Source organism: Odontesthes bonariensis, chromosome 19, assembly GCF_027942865.1.
Source record: "Odontesthes bonariensis isolate fOdoBon6 chromosome 19, fOdoBon6.hap1, whole genome shotgun sequence".
NCBI lineage: Eukaryota > Metazoa > Chordata > Actinopteri > Atheriniformes > Atherinopsidae > Odontesthes > Odontesthes bonariensis.
In genome coordinates, this window is record NC_134524.1 from 12933155 (window position 1) to 12951228 (window position 18074).

Below are 18074 nucleotides of genomic sequence, written 5' to 3' on the forward strand. Positions count from 1 at the left end.
GATTGAAAAAAAAAAAGATGTAAAGGTCAGTTATCCAGTCTTTGATTAAACAGCAAATTATGTCAAGTAAAGTTAAGTTTATGTTTATTGCACATTTGAAAACAAATAAAGTTGACCAAAGTGTTTAACAGTCAATAACATATACAGTTAACATCAATAATAAGACTATCTTAAGAATTTAAACGAAAAGATAAAAAAGAAGAGGAAAGCACAATGATGACACAACTTTTTAGTATAAATCGGTTTGCGTCTATTTGATATGTAAACGCTGACTCGGATTATGTTGTGGTGAGGGTTCCGCATAGTTATCTGTCAACTAAGTTGTCAAACTTTCACAGCTTTTTCTAACTCCATGGTGCATTCTGGTGGTCCTTTTTAGTTTAGTGTTTTCATTTTAGATTTTATGGAAACTGCTACACGTTTCAAATCAAACAGTTTCCTGCATATTGAAACCTTTTCCAATCACAGTTCTATAAGATGAAGATATATTCCATTTAAGGCATTAAAAAATGCAATTGATATTGCTTTTAAACATGTCGGTTGTTGTTCATATTATTTCTGCCTTTTCACGTCTCACATGTAGTGATGGTCTGATGCGAGAGGATTTCCTCTTGGCGAGCCATATAATAGCTTAGCTTAGCTCTGCTACCTCTGATTTGTTGCCCTGATACAGTATTCTCCTCATGTGCATTTTTTTGTCAGTGATTGTTTTACAACCAACCATTCTTATTCACAGCACCAGTCATGCTCAGAGTGCTAAGACACACTGTCACCTTTGTTGTATATATGCAGGACCGTGTTGCCATAGACAGTGAACTTTCCAGCTATTTTCCATGCATCTTTTTTCATACTATTCAGGGTTGCAGAAGGGCTGGTGACTCTATACACTATACAATACACGACTGTGGCATCGTCCCTCAAGCTAAGAGTGGTGGTTTGCCTCTTGAAATAAAGTATAAAAACCTAAAAACTGTGTTAATAACTATTTACTTTAAATGCATCCATTTCTCTTCAGCTGAGGCTGTAACCTCCTATTATACAGTATAATTGTAAAGAAATTTGTGACAATTACAAGCTCACGATGCTGAAATGATTCAAATGTGAAAATGTGCCACTGAGACTTTAAACATTATTCCACCTATTTTCACTACATCAAAGATCAGAAAACTGTGAATTTAATCTTTTAAGCTTGAGGGTCCACTGTTAAATCTCTGAGGTGTAGCATGTCTCTGATCAGCCCTGTGCTGTTTTGGCCCTCACATCCAAATCTGCTCCTCAAACACCCGAGAACTAAACAGTATGGGAATATGATGGGAGTAATCTGACAGAATATATACAGTTTCATATGGCTAGTCAGGCAGAAAATAGATTGGGGGTTGTGATTTGGAAGATTTAGGTTGGGAGGGAAAGTGGCTGCAGAGAAATAATGTGTCACTCACCAAGCAGAAACTACTGTCTCTGTAAACAAGACTGAGGCATGACCCACAGCCTCTTCTATGCAATAAAAGCAGAGCATTTGTACCTTTTACCCTCTGCTACTTAGAATATTTTCACTGAAAAGATATAAGGAAAAAAGATCCTTTCATGTTATCTCAGTCTTTCTGCATATGTTTTGACAGAAATGCAGGTAATTATTGAAACATATGGATGGCTGGCCCAGCTCTTTACCCTCTCACTAATGATGCTTGGCTTTTTCAGAAGGGCATGTGAAGGACAGTTCTAGCATTAAATGATGTATACCACCAGAGATCCATGACTTCTCCTGCACTTGTTGGCTGCAGAGTAGCATGGCATATTTACTGGGGAAAAAAATGTGTTCATAACTAATCCATAAAGCAGGAAAAGCTACCACAACCGACTTACTGCAAACACAAATAGATTTCTGCGGTACTACTTAGAAAATGAATTTCAATTCCATGATAAAATATCATGTTGTATTTGCCCAAATCATGCTTTTTCATGGAATATTTTGGTGACTGCCCCTTTCTTAACAAAATGCAGGGCAACCAAAACATTTCTTTTAATCAACTGAATTGTAAGACCTCTTTTCACATCATATTGACATACCTAGTTTTTAAGATGAATAGAGCTTGTGGTCTTGTGTAAAGAGAAAAGCCTTTTTATTTCCCTTTTCTCTCTGCTGACTAGTCGCTGTGCTTCACCACATATTATTACTGTATCTATCACTGATTGACTAAGAAAAGTCGCTCTCTCCGGCTGATGGTGCTCTGGGTTTGAATGTTAAAATTACAGCACTTGCTTAATTTTTGCTACATCAAAGCTTTTCCATGGGCAGCAGATTCAATTTAACTGCAGACGACCCACTTCAATTCCATTAACTTTCCTTGCTGAATGGGATCAGGAAAGATGCTTCCCCATAATGTCAGCTCGCTTTGGGCTTATTTTCTTCTTTCAGCTTGGAAGCTGCAGCACTTTCTCATGTTAATGGACCCAACAATTACCCTCCATAGTCTGTGCAAAACATGCATATATGCCCCAGGTACATCGCAGTGTGACCTAGTCAACTCAAGCTTTTTGTTCATGTGGTCTTGTGGCCATGGGCAAAAGTGATGCTGCTACTCAATAGACTAAAAGCTCTGGCAGACATAAAGAGATCTCAACACAATGGCTGTGGTCAGCCCAGAAGCAGCAATTGAAAATAGGTTTACTCCTCTATTTTTTCCAGTTCTAAGATTCAGATGAAATGTTCTTTCGCTTACAGTGGTACCTCAGCATCAGCAGCAGTTACTTTGAGGGCTGTCAAATATTTGTATTTGTATCAATGTGGATGGCGTGTTCCCAGGCTTTCCCAATTGTTTTGTCTTTCTACTCCTGGATCACTTTAGGTCATCATGGAAAAGTGAGACTTATTTCATTCATAATGTCTAAGAACAAAGCCAATTTTTACAACTCCCCCTTTTGAAGTGATTTTATCATTTCAACTAATTCAGTCAAATAACTGAGGTAGGAATGTAATCTTCTGTATTGTGTCACATCTGTATTAGCAGTAGCAAGTTTTTAGCAGCCCCCCCCCCAAACTGCAAGAGCCACTTACCTTTTTTGATGTACCACAATCAGATAGGAGATTTCTGCCATCTCCATTTTGAAGTGACTTCATGTGTCATTATGTAAGCTTTTATGTGTAAGCTGTTCTTCTTTGCAATTACAGCAGCAAGCAAGTCTTCATTGCACAGGCATGTGGAAATAGTAAAAATAATTCTAATGCTTTAGCTACACTTTCAAATCAGGACTATTCCATAATTTTACTCAGAACAGAAACTCTTTCCGAGATGGTTAAGACCTTCATAAATCACTGATTATAACTCTGCAAATGAGCACATTTAGAAAATAATTCTGATGCTTTAGCAAAAAACCTTCTATATCAGGAGTATTGATCAAAATTCTAGAAATAGAGACTCTTTTCTAGTAAGTTTAAAACCTTCCCCACTCAACTGATAATAACTCCGCAAATGAGCACATTTCTTAATAGATTATATGTAGAAAATAATATTTTACTATATGTATTGTGTGTATGTGGCCCCGAACCCATCCTCTGTGTGGACTCTTTGTTCATAATGGCCTAAAACTCTATGTGGTTCGCAAGGCCTTGCTCCCCCATAAGTACCATAACAACACACACCATTGATTAATTAACAGTTATCACATAATTTCTAAACTAATGACACTCAACCATTGCTTAAGGCGATTAACATTACCAGCAGGCTCGTCCACCGTTTGCAGCGAATAGGAGCGAAAACCCGATGGCTGAACCGGGAAAAATTCTCCTATGGCCCCAGTTCCACTTGGCGACCGACCAACTTATTACCGTTCTAAGTCTAAGGTCCCGCTCCAAACAGCCGAGTCACCCCACTGGTAATTGACATCCTAAAAATGATTCATTATCACCCTTTAAGAGGAATTAGCTAAACACTTTAAAAATGAAACACAACAAATATAAATTTAACCAAGGCTTGATTATATGAGTATATTAGCCTCTTGAGCAATTATGATTAACTTTTCTTTTAAATTATATATCTTTCTTAGATGACCACATGACGAGTCGTGTGGTCACTTGTGGTCCAATCCTGTCACTCCTCGATGCTCGGTTCTCCTCTTGGCTGAACGTCTGTTCAGCATTCTGATCCGGAACTAATCCCGGAAGGAGAGGTCACCAGTACATCGCTTCCCTGAGGGATATTCAGCATCCCCTCCCTAACTAATTTTCTTTTGTGACAATTTTGTTGTGTAGTTCTCTACCATCATCTTGGCATGATGGGCAAAGCCTATAATCCTTGTTTTTAGGACAATACGAGAATTCTCACCAAGTTTCTGTCCAGCATTCATGAGAACTTCTGTATTATCCACTTATTCTGCTGTGGAAAAATCGTTAGACAGTTTTGGGATCATAATAACACACAAACAACACTCAACACCAGACACCACAGGTTAGGACAACAGATGACAACAGATGACAACAGATGACAAACATATATCGCATTTCTGGGTTTGCTCAAGTAAACCTCATGTTTTCATTGGGGCCTAAGTATACAAACAGTGGTTTTCATATTCTGAGTTTGATTCCATGTCTTCCTCTTCCAAGTCCGGGAAGTCTTAATGCAAAAGAAGACACAAACACACACAGAATTTTTGGGAAAATTTGAGAAGTTTTAGTAAACCATGATTGATTGTTAATTAATTGCCGAACTGCTCCACTGCGGTTTCTCCTCCTGTGTTGCTCTTTGCTGCAGGACAGAAATGTTTGTGGTTAGATCTCATCTTGGGAGCGGCACAGCATCAAGAAAGCAGACTAAGCAGAGTTCGAATTTCCATCACGCCACCTATTGGCGTCCTCCTCCTCCCCCCTCAGGTAGCCCTTGTCCCCCAAGCCGTTAGTGCCCCCTTTGGGATCTCCCCAGCCCCCACTCACCATGGCCATCGCTTGGCAACCGAACCTTTTTCCCACATTCACACAAGTCCTCATACTGTCCTAAAAAAGGCTATGCACAGGGTATTTTCTCCCCGTCCAGGCCTCATGTGGGACAACCTGAAAACATTCATATATAGGTTATATATTATATATCATATAAAATATTAGGTTAACTAATGCATAATATAATGCATAATAGGGAATTGCTTTAGCCAAAGTTAAGTCTGTGTCTGCATAGATTTTTGTTTTGGCTTTCACCATGCTGCTCTGTGCTAACTGTTTTTAAATGCGCCATAAAAACAAACCTTGACTTGTCTTGTTATGGCTCAGTCTTTGCTGCAGCTGTCCTTCTGTATTCTCCCAATGGCCTAATTTATTTAAACTTCTATGAAGCACTTTGCTGCTTTATTAAGTTAGCATATTAATTGTTTCATAAATCTGTTGCAGTTAAGTAGTTAAATGATTTAGTTAAATAGTCAAATGGTTTAGTTTGAATCTAAATATTGGTGATAACTATTGACTATTGAATTGGTGACAAGAGGCAGAGGAAAACTATTTAGAGCAGGTACAATTTTAAAGTCACGTTAATATCTCCTAATAACAATAAAGGCTAACCTTTAATAACTTTAAGATGATATCAAATTGACTGTCTGGCCGTGATATTAAGTTTAACCTATGTCATATGGTCTGACTGTCTGATCTCAGTCCTGCTTCAGGTGGAAAACATAAAGTTTCAATTTGTAGAACATTTTTTCTCAGATGGTTTTTGAATTAAAGGAGCAAATCTCCTAAACACTCTGCTTGTGTATTTGACTTTAGCTCTTTAAGAGAGCTGTTAAATCTTATTTGAGCAACAATTTGTATGAATGTCTCAAACACTGTTCTTCCTGGATTTATTTTGGACATTTTATTGTTTCTTATCTCATCACTGCGATTTTTGCATTGTAAAGCTGTTTTCAGTTTATCTACATACTTTGGTGTCTTTCCCAATCAACTTTTTCCTTCTGTATTATGCCTGTGCTTGATTCTTACTCTCTTGTTTGTCTTGAAAACATTTTGAACACACACACTCAGCCTCAGTGGAGCAAACTCGCACACTTTTTCTGCATTTCTCCAGTCCAATTTATCTGTCCCTCGTTTTTCTTCTCACCTCGCGACCATTTTCTTCCATCTTCCATTCAATTTTTGTGGCATATTCACACCATAAATATACTGTTGTCTCCCCCCTTTTTATCTATACCAAACCCCAATATTTTGAAACAGAACCACTAGTGCTGGGCGGTATACCAGTTCACACCGAATACCGGTTTATAATTTCATTATGATATGAATTTTTAACATACCGCCATACCGGTGTATTTGATTACACAACGGGGGGAACGCTGCGTCGCTCGACATTGTTTGAGACGGGACCCTTTTCAGTGTTGTGCTTCTAAACACGCATGTTTACTGTCTATTTTTAACGCTATTTAAAAAATACTCGTATTCATTAAAACTATAATGTGTAATATTTCAGGGACAATGAATGTCTCCATGTCGCTCCGCCATTTTAAAACTACGGGATTTGTAGAAGGACATGTCATCAGCTTCGCCCTTTCCGTTTTCAATGTGGAAACGGAAAGGGCGAAGCTGATGACATGTTCTTCTACAAATCCCGTAGTTTTAAAATGGCGGAGCGACATGGAGACATTCATTGGGGTGTTACACTGTTATGTACATTCGCATGCTGAATATAAAGAATATAAGAACACTGCACTTTTGTGATGGAGGTAATTAATAACGATTGAGGTAATACTTGTGAATGATAAGACTCAAATTTGTTAATATACAACGTGAAATATTACACATTATGGCTTTAAGCTGCATTTCCTTTCCCTGCTCTCCCTCCGTCTCTGTCAGTCACGCGTCTCTCTCACATAGCCTACACACACACAGCCCCTCCCCTCTGTGCACGCCGCGTGTGTTTCCATCAGCGATATCATGCCTGGAAGCTTGCTAGCTTCAGCGTCGCGTTAGATTAGCTCAACCGAAAGAAGACGGCTGGCGAAATTCACAAAAGGTTGGTATCACATGCAACTTTATAAAATCACACATTAAAAAGTCCTATAAAAATATTTTTAATACAATGTCGTCCCGTCCCGACCCGACCCATAGCAAACAAACGATTACGCCTTCTTTATAAAGTTAACTAGTCGCAAGTTTGCCGTAAAAAAAAAAGTATGTTGAGGTCAAAACACTAGCAGCTGTGAATCAAATAAAGTAGTTTTTTTAAACTCTTACACTGAATGTTTGCTGGTTCAATCCAGATGAGTATTGAAAAATATTTTCCGCGATTGAAAAAGAGACGTGTTGAGGATGAGGACCAGCCTGAACCGGAGGTATCAGTCTGAAACAGCTGAACAGTCCGACCAGTGTAATTAGCTATGTTATTAATTTGTTTACAATGAAGATGTGAATATTAATACAATAAAGTTCTGTGTGACCAATTATTAACAAAGGAATTATTTTGAAGAATTTTTATTTTAATTTTTAATTCTGTTCTCAATCTGTAGAAAATGCTGTGAACACCTAATTATGCATGAAAAAAAAATACCGTGATACCGTGATACCGTGAAAAAATACCGTGATATGTATTTTTGGTCATACCGCCCAGCACTAAGAACCACTTGAGATCTGCATGATATTTGCAGTAAAATATCAATCAAGCAGGAACCCCACCCCACAGTTGTATGAAAATTAAAAAAATCTGTCCCTGTGTCCTACAGTTTAAATTTGTTCAGTCAACACGACTGAACGCACCCCGGAAGTCCTCAATCCTTCGTCCCAACTCTCGTCAGTGGAGAAGTCCTTCCGTGTCGGAATTCCCCTATTTTTTTTAATTTAGTTGACCCACTCAGTTTGGGTTTTTATAAACTACCTCGCCACACGTAGCTATTCGTGCACAGAAACATCTCAATTTTGAAGACAAGTTCCCCGAATGGGATATTCATTTATAAAATGAATTTATCTTGTCTTTTATTTGTTCGAATTCACTTGTCAGGACACTTATTCACTTTCCCTGTGTGAGACTATGTGTTTATACCTGACGTGTTACCATTCAATGCAAACATCAGACATTACATTAACACCTGGATTTACCATGATCAGAGGATAACTCAATTCAGACAACTTCATTTAGGTTACCTGATATGCAGAAATTTCACATTTAGTCATTAAGAGCTTTTCTGCTCACCATAAGTTTTGGCGCCTCAAATTGTCTGAAAAAAGTCATCCCTCCGATCACCTCGAGCCGTCCTCCGAGCCTGCCAACCTCGTGTCACGGCACCATTTGTTAGATTTGGTTCTTTTAATTGGAAGCTCAAGAACGGACCGGATTAATTCAAGTGAAACTGAAGTCTTTATTGATGGCAACGAGTGAAGTATCTCAGCGCTGGTCTTGGTATGACAGAACTCTCGCAGGAATCCGTCAGACAGAGCCCCGATTTCCGGTTGTAATTTGTATTTATAGCCTCATAGGTTGGACTCACACTCGACCAAGTATGATTGGACACGAGTAACTTCAACATGCTTCGTCATATTCTCTGGATCAGCCCAAAACAATGTGTGTGTGTGAATCTGCCCTTGCTTTCCCAGGCTTTCCCAATTGTTTTGTCTTTCTACTCCTGGATCACTTTAGGTCATCATGGAAAAGTACTGAGACTTATTTCATACATAATGTCTAAGAACAAAGCCAATTTTACAGCTTTCTGTAAAAGACCAAAGACTCGATAATAATGTGTATATTAGAGTTAAATGGTGATTGTTAATTGGCTGTCGGAGTGTATGAGCATGCGTAGTTATGCATCCCTATGAGTTGGCTCTATGATGGGAGAAAGTGGGTATAACTTATAACTAATGTATGGATAGATTATCAGAAAGTAAATTAGATATTTAAAACTTGTAGAATAATTGTGAAAAGCTCACCTTAAAAAAGGTGACTGTGTTTGTTGTTTTCTCTTGCCACAATTTCAATGTGCAGTTGATTTTATATTCAAGCTGTGTAAACTTAAGGCTGAGTTATACTTCTTTTAACTGCCCTTGTGCTTGCGTCTTGCGCTTGTGTTAATGGCTCGAGATGTTTATGCTTCATTTTGCTTTGCCGGCTGTTGCGTGTGCTGCGTGGCGATTCACTGCCAGGACAGTAGGTGGAGCAGCGGGTTTTTTCAATGACAAGCCTACTACGATGAAAGGAAATTCACCGCCAGGACCTCTTCGGCAAGTCTCTCTTCGAGTGGATTCGGGATTCATGCTTCTTCTTCTTCTTCTTCTTCTTCTTTGCTTTCTACCTTGGCGTTTGAAAACAGCTGTCTTTTATTAGGGGATGAAACCGGAAGATGAACATGCCGCCGGATGTGATGTAGATAGTGGCTTGTGCTCGCATCCAGAGTGGCTACTCTATAGCTCTGCTCGCGTCTTGCGTGAAGTTTAGAAAATTGAGGTGACACACGCAAGCACGCAAGCACGCAAGGGGGGGCTTGCAACCGCGCAAGGGCTTGCGTTGCGTCTTGCGTCACCGACTATAAATCAGGCTTTAGAGTAACACAAGTCTAGTTGAGTTGGTAAAGTTAGGAAAACAAAGTCCTGTTAGTACACCTAAGTCCTTCTAAGTGAATACATTGACACTATAAGCACTCATGGACCACCCCAGTAAACAGTATTTCCTACTTACCACATAGCACAAATCTTTTACTGGTCCGTAACAGCAGAGCAGTTCTCACTTTTACTCTCGCAGTTGCTAATTTACACAAGAGAGAAGCTCCAGCTATTCCATTCTTTCCCTAAACGACTATAGAATGCTGGGGAGCAGATGGTCTGTTTGTGAATGTCATTGACGGACAGTTGTTACATTTGACAATGTGGGTTGATCTGGCAACTATCACTACACATTTAGCTGCCTTCAAGATGGAGCAACTGGAAAAACAGCACTTGGAGTGATTTCATCTTTCATCCAATGCACAGCAAAAATTTCTGACAAAGACATATGGGAAAGAGTAGTGCACAACAGCAGGCTGCACAGCCTCTATTCTGATATGTTTTCACTTGATTGTTTCAGGCAACGTGCACATTTAGACAAGCATTGTATGCAGTGTTTGTTGGGAGGCACACACAGACACAGACACAAACACACAAACCAATTTTACTCAAATACAGGAACAGCAGGAGGCAATGGATCTCAGACCACAGATATCACCCCTTACCGAATCTCCCAAGAGGTTTTCCCCTAGTACCATCACAGGCTAAGGTTAACAGATATAATCAGTGATATCATTAAATCACATACATAAGCCTACACGAAGTCAAACAATTTGTCACTACTCCCAAACCCTGCATTCTGGATAATGGCTGCATCTTGTCAGGATGTAAGCTGCTATGCTGCCTCAAAACCTTACCTCAGTCACCCTGTCTTCAGCTGAACCAATTTTGGAGAAATAGTGTCTTTCACCTTCAGTCCATTTTGACTTGGGGGGAACAAACCTGACGTTCAAAGTTGCTTGCTGAAAGAGACGCTGTCTGGGCTTTGGCAGCTGGACTGATAGCCAGGCCTGTGGAATGGCAGCTGTTGAAGGGCTTTTTAAATTGCACCAAGGTTGATGGGTGGCTGTCAGGAGGGCAATGGACAGAGAATTCCGAAAGGGAGCGGAAAAAGAAAAAACAGTGACACATATTAGGGAAGAAAGAGTGGGGTAGAGTGCCACTAAGAGGACGGTGACCCTGACACAAAGGTGTACAGAAAAAAAATAAATGTTTCAAATTGTGAAGAAAATAATAGTGCAAAGTAAAGGCAGAAAAAAAAAAAGTGGAATGAGGTAGTGGGATGTGGGGAGTGGAACTGGTAAGGGTACGACAGTGTTGGAAGAAACTGAGCGCCAAGGCTTGTCATCACTCGGGTTATTTAGGTAGGCCGCACATCATCACTTTTCATCAGCTTGGATGTTCACAGACTGTTTATGTACAGCAAATAATATCACTTTCTATGCTTAGTCGACTGCCACAGATACAAATGGACGTGATCTCATTCTCCTTCTCACAGTCCCTTACAGTGCCAATCAAATCTCACCTATACTTTTGTTACAATAGCTACAACACATTCCCACTGGCTGCAGAAAGAAATTACAGCGATCACACATTTCCATTTCCAATTAAATGACGTGGAAATACTGCTTTTTAACATTTACAGTGTAGTGGAACACTGTGGGTGTCGTGTAATGCGACTCTTTCAGCTTCACTGACTAATATTGCCGTGCTGTGGTTGTGCTGCGCAACAGATGGTGTTTTAAGAAGGTCATCATGTCCATTTCCCCAGTTGCTACACATGCTAGCGTCATTATTTGGGGCTATTTAAGGCACAATGCAGAATCTGTCAAGGTGTCTGTCAGACAGCAGCTGAATAAATACAGCTATTTTTAAGCCTTTCTTAGACTCAGTAGAGTTCTCTGTTGAGTGTTTAAGAGTTTTTCCCACTGAACAGCAAATTATTTCAGAAATAATAAATAATTAAGGTTCTACATTTGTAACCAGAGTGTATTGGGATATAACTAGCATTAACGTCTGCCATCTTAAGATGCGATCAAGTTTCAGAAAATCAACCTTACTATCCAGTTAAATTCTAATATTTTACAACTTTTTGAGCTGGACTTAATTTTTTGCATCTTCAAATACATTCACAAATGTATGGAAACAAATTGTTTTCCCTCTTTTTACTGCTAAAACCAACGGACTCTGAGGTTCTGACAGTGCTAGAGTGGCTACATTCGAGGCCAATTATTAGCCATAAATCTACAAAGGGCAGCAGGACTGACAGGTGGTTCTCTTATTGCTTGCTGATTGCTGCAGTGTAACGATTAATCATTTTCTGTATTTCCCACGGGTCAAGAAACCTTTTTAGCAGAGGAATGGGTCAGAACTACGGGGCTACCAATTATCTCCCTCAAAGCTCTGTTGTGTTTTACATAGATTTGCTTCTTCCACAGTCATATTTTCATCAGATTTTTCTAATGTAAGATATGACTGATGCTGAGCACCATCCTGAGCCGATATTAACTCAAAATTTCTTTCTTTATTTGATTTGAATAATTACCAGGTTTCACACAACAAGTTGACATATAAACCCAAATTAAATTCATGGTTTACAACAACAGTTGAAAGTTGATTAAATATTTCAAGATATAAAGGATTTGTCATAAGCTCGTAAAATGACTGTAGGTTTCTCATTGCATTTACTGAATCCAGACACAGCACACAAAAGCCTATGACTAGCCCAGCTCCATGATTATACACCAGAAAAATTGCAGACTACTGTACATCAAACTAGATATTTAGTCTCAGTAACTCCATGATATAGCTTGCATAAAAAACTAGGACTAAAATCCCCTTCAGCGTTATGACAGCAGCTATTCAGCTACTTAGCTCTCATACTCTGCAGTCATCTTCCTCTGCCAGAATCAATTGTGCTAGCAACCATTTCCAAACTCGAGTTTTATCTCTGAGTTGGAAAAATGGGAATTGGAATGGAGCAAAGCATGTAGATATTCTGTTTATCAGCCAGACGACTAATTCTCTCTTCCATCTCTTTTGATTCCCTTTTTGAAAGGGAGCATAGCAATAATCTACAAGACCTTGAGCGCCTCATGCACACAATCAGCAGTGATGTGCCCTAATTTTACTCTTATTTTCATTTCGGTCAATCTCTGACCTTTTGAGCACCTCCCACGTTTTAATTAGTACTACTTTACAAAGCTGCTCACTGCCTTCTTGACTCCCATTCCCCCTTTTGTTTTTGTGCCTCAATGAAATCCATGGGAAATAGTCCCATTCAAGCAGTGATTGAATATCAGTGGTGAAGATAGGACTTTTGTAACGGGTTGGAAATTACAAGGGCTTAAGTGTCAGACACAAATGCCTGCCAAATGTAATCAGTGGGGAAGAAATGTTTGCCCTTTACAATGTAAGAAGCTATGGCATTACTGAATTAGTGCAAGGCAGCACATCATTGCATTGTGGTAGCTGTGATTAGAATTATTTTCCAATTACAAAACCTGCCGCAACTAATTCTTCTTGAACTCTTTCCCACAAATGACATTGTTTTTTTATTATAACAACTTTTATAACGGTATAAATATGCAAACGTCTAACTTTTTTTTTTCCGTTTGTTTTTTGTCATCCTGCAGCTCTTGAACTGTTGGAAAGGTTTCTTGAGCACTAAAAGGTAAGCTTTATGATGGAATAATTATTTTATGGTCAACAACAGAGTTGGGTCATGGTATTTTAAGCTTGGTTTTAATTTCAGTTTAGCCTCAGAACTATGTTAATGCAGAATTGAAATTTTGAGGTGAAAGCATGGTGGCTTTGAGCTCTCTCCTCCCTGCTGTGTTAATTAGCATGGTCTCAGAAACCGTGAGGTGCTGCTTTAGCATCAGAAATCCTGCCCAGCCAATGAGAACTTGTGTTCAACCATGTCTGGCAGAGATAAATGGCATGGCCCACACATCACCTCTGTTACCTAAGCAATAGCGCATTTTCAAAAGACAAGATGAGTGCCAGAAGTCAAGGCAGGCATGTGGGTCATTCGATAACAACATTAATCAACATGTTTGTTTCCTGTGTGTGAGCATAGTGTGTTTGGAAAACGAACCCAATCTCCTCGTCTGCACACATGGTTTGACAAGTGGACAAAACTCAAATAATGTAATGAATAATGTATTGTGGAAAATTTTGTGGTGAAAATATACCAAATGAGTACCCATAATCCTAGCTGAGATGCAGTTTTTTTTTCCTCAAAGCAAGGAAATTCCCAAGTTTTGTGATTTGAGTTAGACTATGTGATTACCCTGAGAATTATGTACAGCATAATGCAGCTTGATCAGGAAAAACTATTTTGGATTGGAGGATTTGAACATACTGGCGGCCTGTCCAGGGTGTACCCCGCCTCTCGCCCATTGACTGCTGGGATAGGCTCCAGCCCGCCCGCGACCCGATCGACGGATTCAGCGGTATAGATAATGGATGGATGGATGGATGGATTTGAACATCTTTTGTCTTGTTAGCCAAATGCTGATTCTTTTACAATCACTCCTTTACCACTTTAAATCATTTTGTCTTGTGAGCACGGTGCAGGAAGCATACATTGTAAAAGTTGAAAGTTTGGAAGTAGGTAATTTAGTCAGACTTATTATTAATTTAGTCAGCAGTAACATGGCTATCATATTATCTAAATATTCATATCTATAGATGCAGATAAGACCAAAGAGACAAAGCATATGAAAAAAAATCCCCGATCTCTTAATCTTGATAGTAGAACTCGAGAACTTAGATTACACAGATCTGTTTAATTTACCTTACTTTTGGCATTGAGGGTTTATGTATGTTGCCCAAGGACATCTTGTGAACTGGGGAAGTTGGGGATCGATGTAGCAACCTTATTACTAAAGGATGACTTCTCCACCTCCTCAGCTTCAACCAATCTGACCAAGTAAAAACATTTTTAGATATTTAACAATATAGCCATTGGTGATCTGAACTGACTGAACCTGATCACAACACAAACAAGGTTGTACACTGTCAGTGTCTTTAAACATGCTGGTATTTAACTATGCAAACATTAAACTTAATACTGCATTAATATTTACATTAAACTCAATCCTCAAAATTCCACAAAAAAGCTTTAAATGATTGATTCAACAACTGACAATGATCTGGTTGCCATCTTTACAAAATTCAAGCACTTTAAACAAAATTGTAAAGCACTGCCAGTGTTAAAATGAACCGTTAACTAGCTTGCTGAGACCGCTAAGCTACACCACATCACAAAGCAGACTCCAGACCATCTGTACACCAAACATTTTCAAAACTCGGCTGCTCTCCTATTTTTTCCACTTTCTACTTGTGTTTGAAATTGTTATCTTTATAAGTTCCTATAAAGTTTGAATGCTTAAATAAGAGACTTTGCCATGTCCGTAATTATGGGATGTTTCAACAACATACACTCTGATTGGTTAAATGCCTTCCCCATGTGGTGAAACAGTTGGAAAACGTGACTGTTGCAAAATACAGTTTGTTCTGTCTAAAAGATGTTCTTGAATTAAAAAAAATAAATCACTGTGTGTCACCTTAATTGTGACATTCATTAAGTTGACATTGTGCAGTTTAAGATGATCGCTTAAGGATAAATATATATTTATATATATTTTTAAAACTACGTTTCAAACTGTTGTGTGAGACACCATAAACCATTTTTTCACATTTCTACTTACAAACATATTGTAAGAATTTTTGGGGGTTTTTACATCTTAAAGTTGTTTTACTGCCACATGGATCTCAAAAATAAAGAAAAATAGTACAAATATTTTGATGAAAAAAAACACATCTTGGTAAAAATCTCACGTCCTGATACTTTCTTATGACTTCATCTTTACGGTAGTTTGAACAGTAATTGCAGGAGCCTTTTCCCATGTATCCTGTTGTGGATCATGGTAAGGGAACAGTTTGTAGCAGTGGGGGCATAATTAGTGATAGGCTTTGGACACGTCATACTCTGTTAGTCAGCCTTGCTTTAATTCAATAGTCTCCTGAGCTCCTAGCGTTTATTCAGGTTGTATGTCTGCAAGTGTGTATCTTTACTCAGGCGGTGCTGTGTATGTGCACACTTAATGTATTTAATTTAAGTTTCTTTTTCCTACAAATCTCTTATTTTATGGCAATTGTTCAAATAAATTTGAGCCATACTTTTTGTCTGTGCAAAGATTGTTTTTAGAACCACAGGAAAACAAATCATTCACTTTTGTTCTATGTGATAGAAATGGTTCAATAATCAGTGTAAACTGAACATTAACTTGGGCTATGATAAGAGGAAATCTTGTGAGGTTTTCCGTTTTCTTTTTCTGAAAGATTTGCTACAAATTGCATAAAAGTTCTGTATGATGACAAAATGTAGACTGGCGATAACTGTCAAAGGATGGTTTCTGGCCTGATAAGCATGTGTGTATGTGCAGAGTTTGCTGAGGGATTTCTTAGGCCAATGATGTGAGGGCAGATTAAAGCTGCTTTGAGGATAAAGTACAGGGATGGAAGGCCCTGCTCTTCCTCTACCACCTTCCTTTTCTGATCTCCAATTTTCACTCCCCCCTCTTTCATTTCCATCCTTCCTAACCTCTCTCATTCTCCTGCCACTCTGCTCTCGCTATCTGCTCTTGCCTGCCTCTCCCCTACCTCTGTTGTTTCCCTATCCAATTTTCCCTATACATCCAGTTCCCTCATTCTCAGTTGCCTCTTTCCCCAGTCGTTGCTGTCTTCATGCCTGTTCTCATACCCAACTGTTCTGCTTCCTGTCCATCTTCTTCCACTTTTTTTTCATTCTTTCCTGAGTTTACTTTCCTCCTATGAGATGGACACTTCACTGCATGATTCTTAGAAACATTCATTGAAATGTGGTATCACACAAGTAGAAATGAAAGTCCAGGTCTGGTATATAATTTATGTTTATATCCATTTTTGTGGTACAGAGCTCACTTAAAATTGACACTTATTCTGGGCTATGAATGTATAAATGTAGAGCATGGGGTTCAGGTGCAGGCCCAGAGCCATTTTATGAAATATCCTTTCAGCCATAGCACATGGCACCTATGCAGATGTAGTTATTGTGCTTCTGTTGTTCCATCACGCAAAATTAACTTAACAGAGTAAAATGAGGGGGAAAAAAAGTGTACTTGAACTGAACTATGAACTTGAAGTTAAGAGATTCTCTACTAAGAGTGACTGATTACTTCTCAGGAAAACTCTTTAGCACACCTTGTTAAAAGCTGAAAACATAAAGATGTGCAGTGCCTGCATTTTGTGCATATTGACAATGATATGAAAAAAATGCAATGTAAAGAATGCATCAGCGTTGTGTTAGTACTACGGTAGACTTTTATCCTTTCCATTACCCATCATCAGAAGCAGACTTTGACAAGGGCTTATTCAGTCTTCAGATACACATCAATGTCCTCTGGCTGCACAAAGCTCTCTTTTTGTTGACTATCTTAAGTAGGACTAATTTTCTGTGTATTCCAGGCAAATTAGGACTGCTTTCAAACTAACAAATATGGCTGACTGAGATAAAGTAGTATGCTGCCAAGCTCTGGTCAGTGCAACAAATAAAACAGAGTGAAAATGTGTGTATCGGAAGAAGTAGTCACAAGATTTTAAATTCATTATTGAATTAAAATGGCAGTCAAAGCATGCCTTACCACGGGTTCTATAAAAAAAACTCGTTGTTTTCACGAATCACCTGCATATTTGTGAACAAATGACACTTTTATCGTCGATATTTTATTTTTTTTGTGCTGGTTGTCAGCAGGACTTATTGATTTTTAACCCTGAAACACCACATAAAACTCTTTGATCTTAGATAGTATGAAAATAGATTGGCTGACGTTTAAGCTCGACAGATGCTGTGTATTTTTTTGTAAACCTGTCTTGTAAAAAGCAAAGATTGACCGACCAAACTTTTGCTCTAGGCTATGAATTTCAACAATCATTCAGTAATTCTTGAATTATTTCTTTATTCTAATTTAATTACACACCACAATAAAACTTACATCTGTCCGCTGTGCTCATGGATTCCTGTTGAAATCATACATTATACGCTCGATTGTAATTCACTGTCTACTATTTTAGAAGTCTGGGCAGCTTGTTTGGTATTGATTTTATTTACAGGGCCTCTGCATTTTACTCTGTGCATATCAGAAGAATTGTTTCCAAGCACTTGTATGAATCAATGCTTCTCTGAAACCTGCTCAAGTGACTGCATGCAAATCAATATCTCTAATTTATGTTTTAATTACGATGATCTAAGTGTTTGAAGGTTTGTCCCACTCTCACAATCAGCAACAAGCCCACCAGCATGCAATATACAGCACATGGAATTTTACTGTCCACATATGCAGACATACAGTATTTTTGACTGCATTCATCAAAGTGTGTCTCAACTATGCTGATTTGTGTTTCAAGGATGATGCACCTTTTGCTGGCATGGTGAAACCTTACTGATTCTTGAAAGACAAATGGAAAATGGTAAATGGAAGATGAGCATGACTACCATTTTCATATCATACTACTTTAGTGACTTTTG

General features: G+C 38.6%; 1 protein-coding gene across 30 annotated transcripts in view; it reads left to right on the top strand.

The window, feature by feature from the left end:
• The window catches only part of LOC142369208 (receptor-type tyrosine-protein phosphatase delta), a 377816-nt gene that overhangs the window by 221315 nt on the left and 138427 nt on the right, over positions 1-18074 (top strand). For 29 of the 30 annotated variants that reach the window (XM_075451481.1, XM_075451493.1, XM_075451486.1 and 26 more), the window contains one exon: positions 13135-13172. The exons of the other annotated variant lie outside the window; for it this stretch is intronic. The gene's annotated coding sequence lies outside the window, so the exon portion shown is untranslated. The remainder of the gene's footprint in view (positions 1-13134; positions 13173-18074) is intronic. 30 annotated transcript variants of the gene reach the window in all.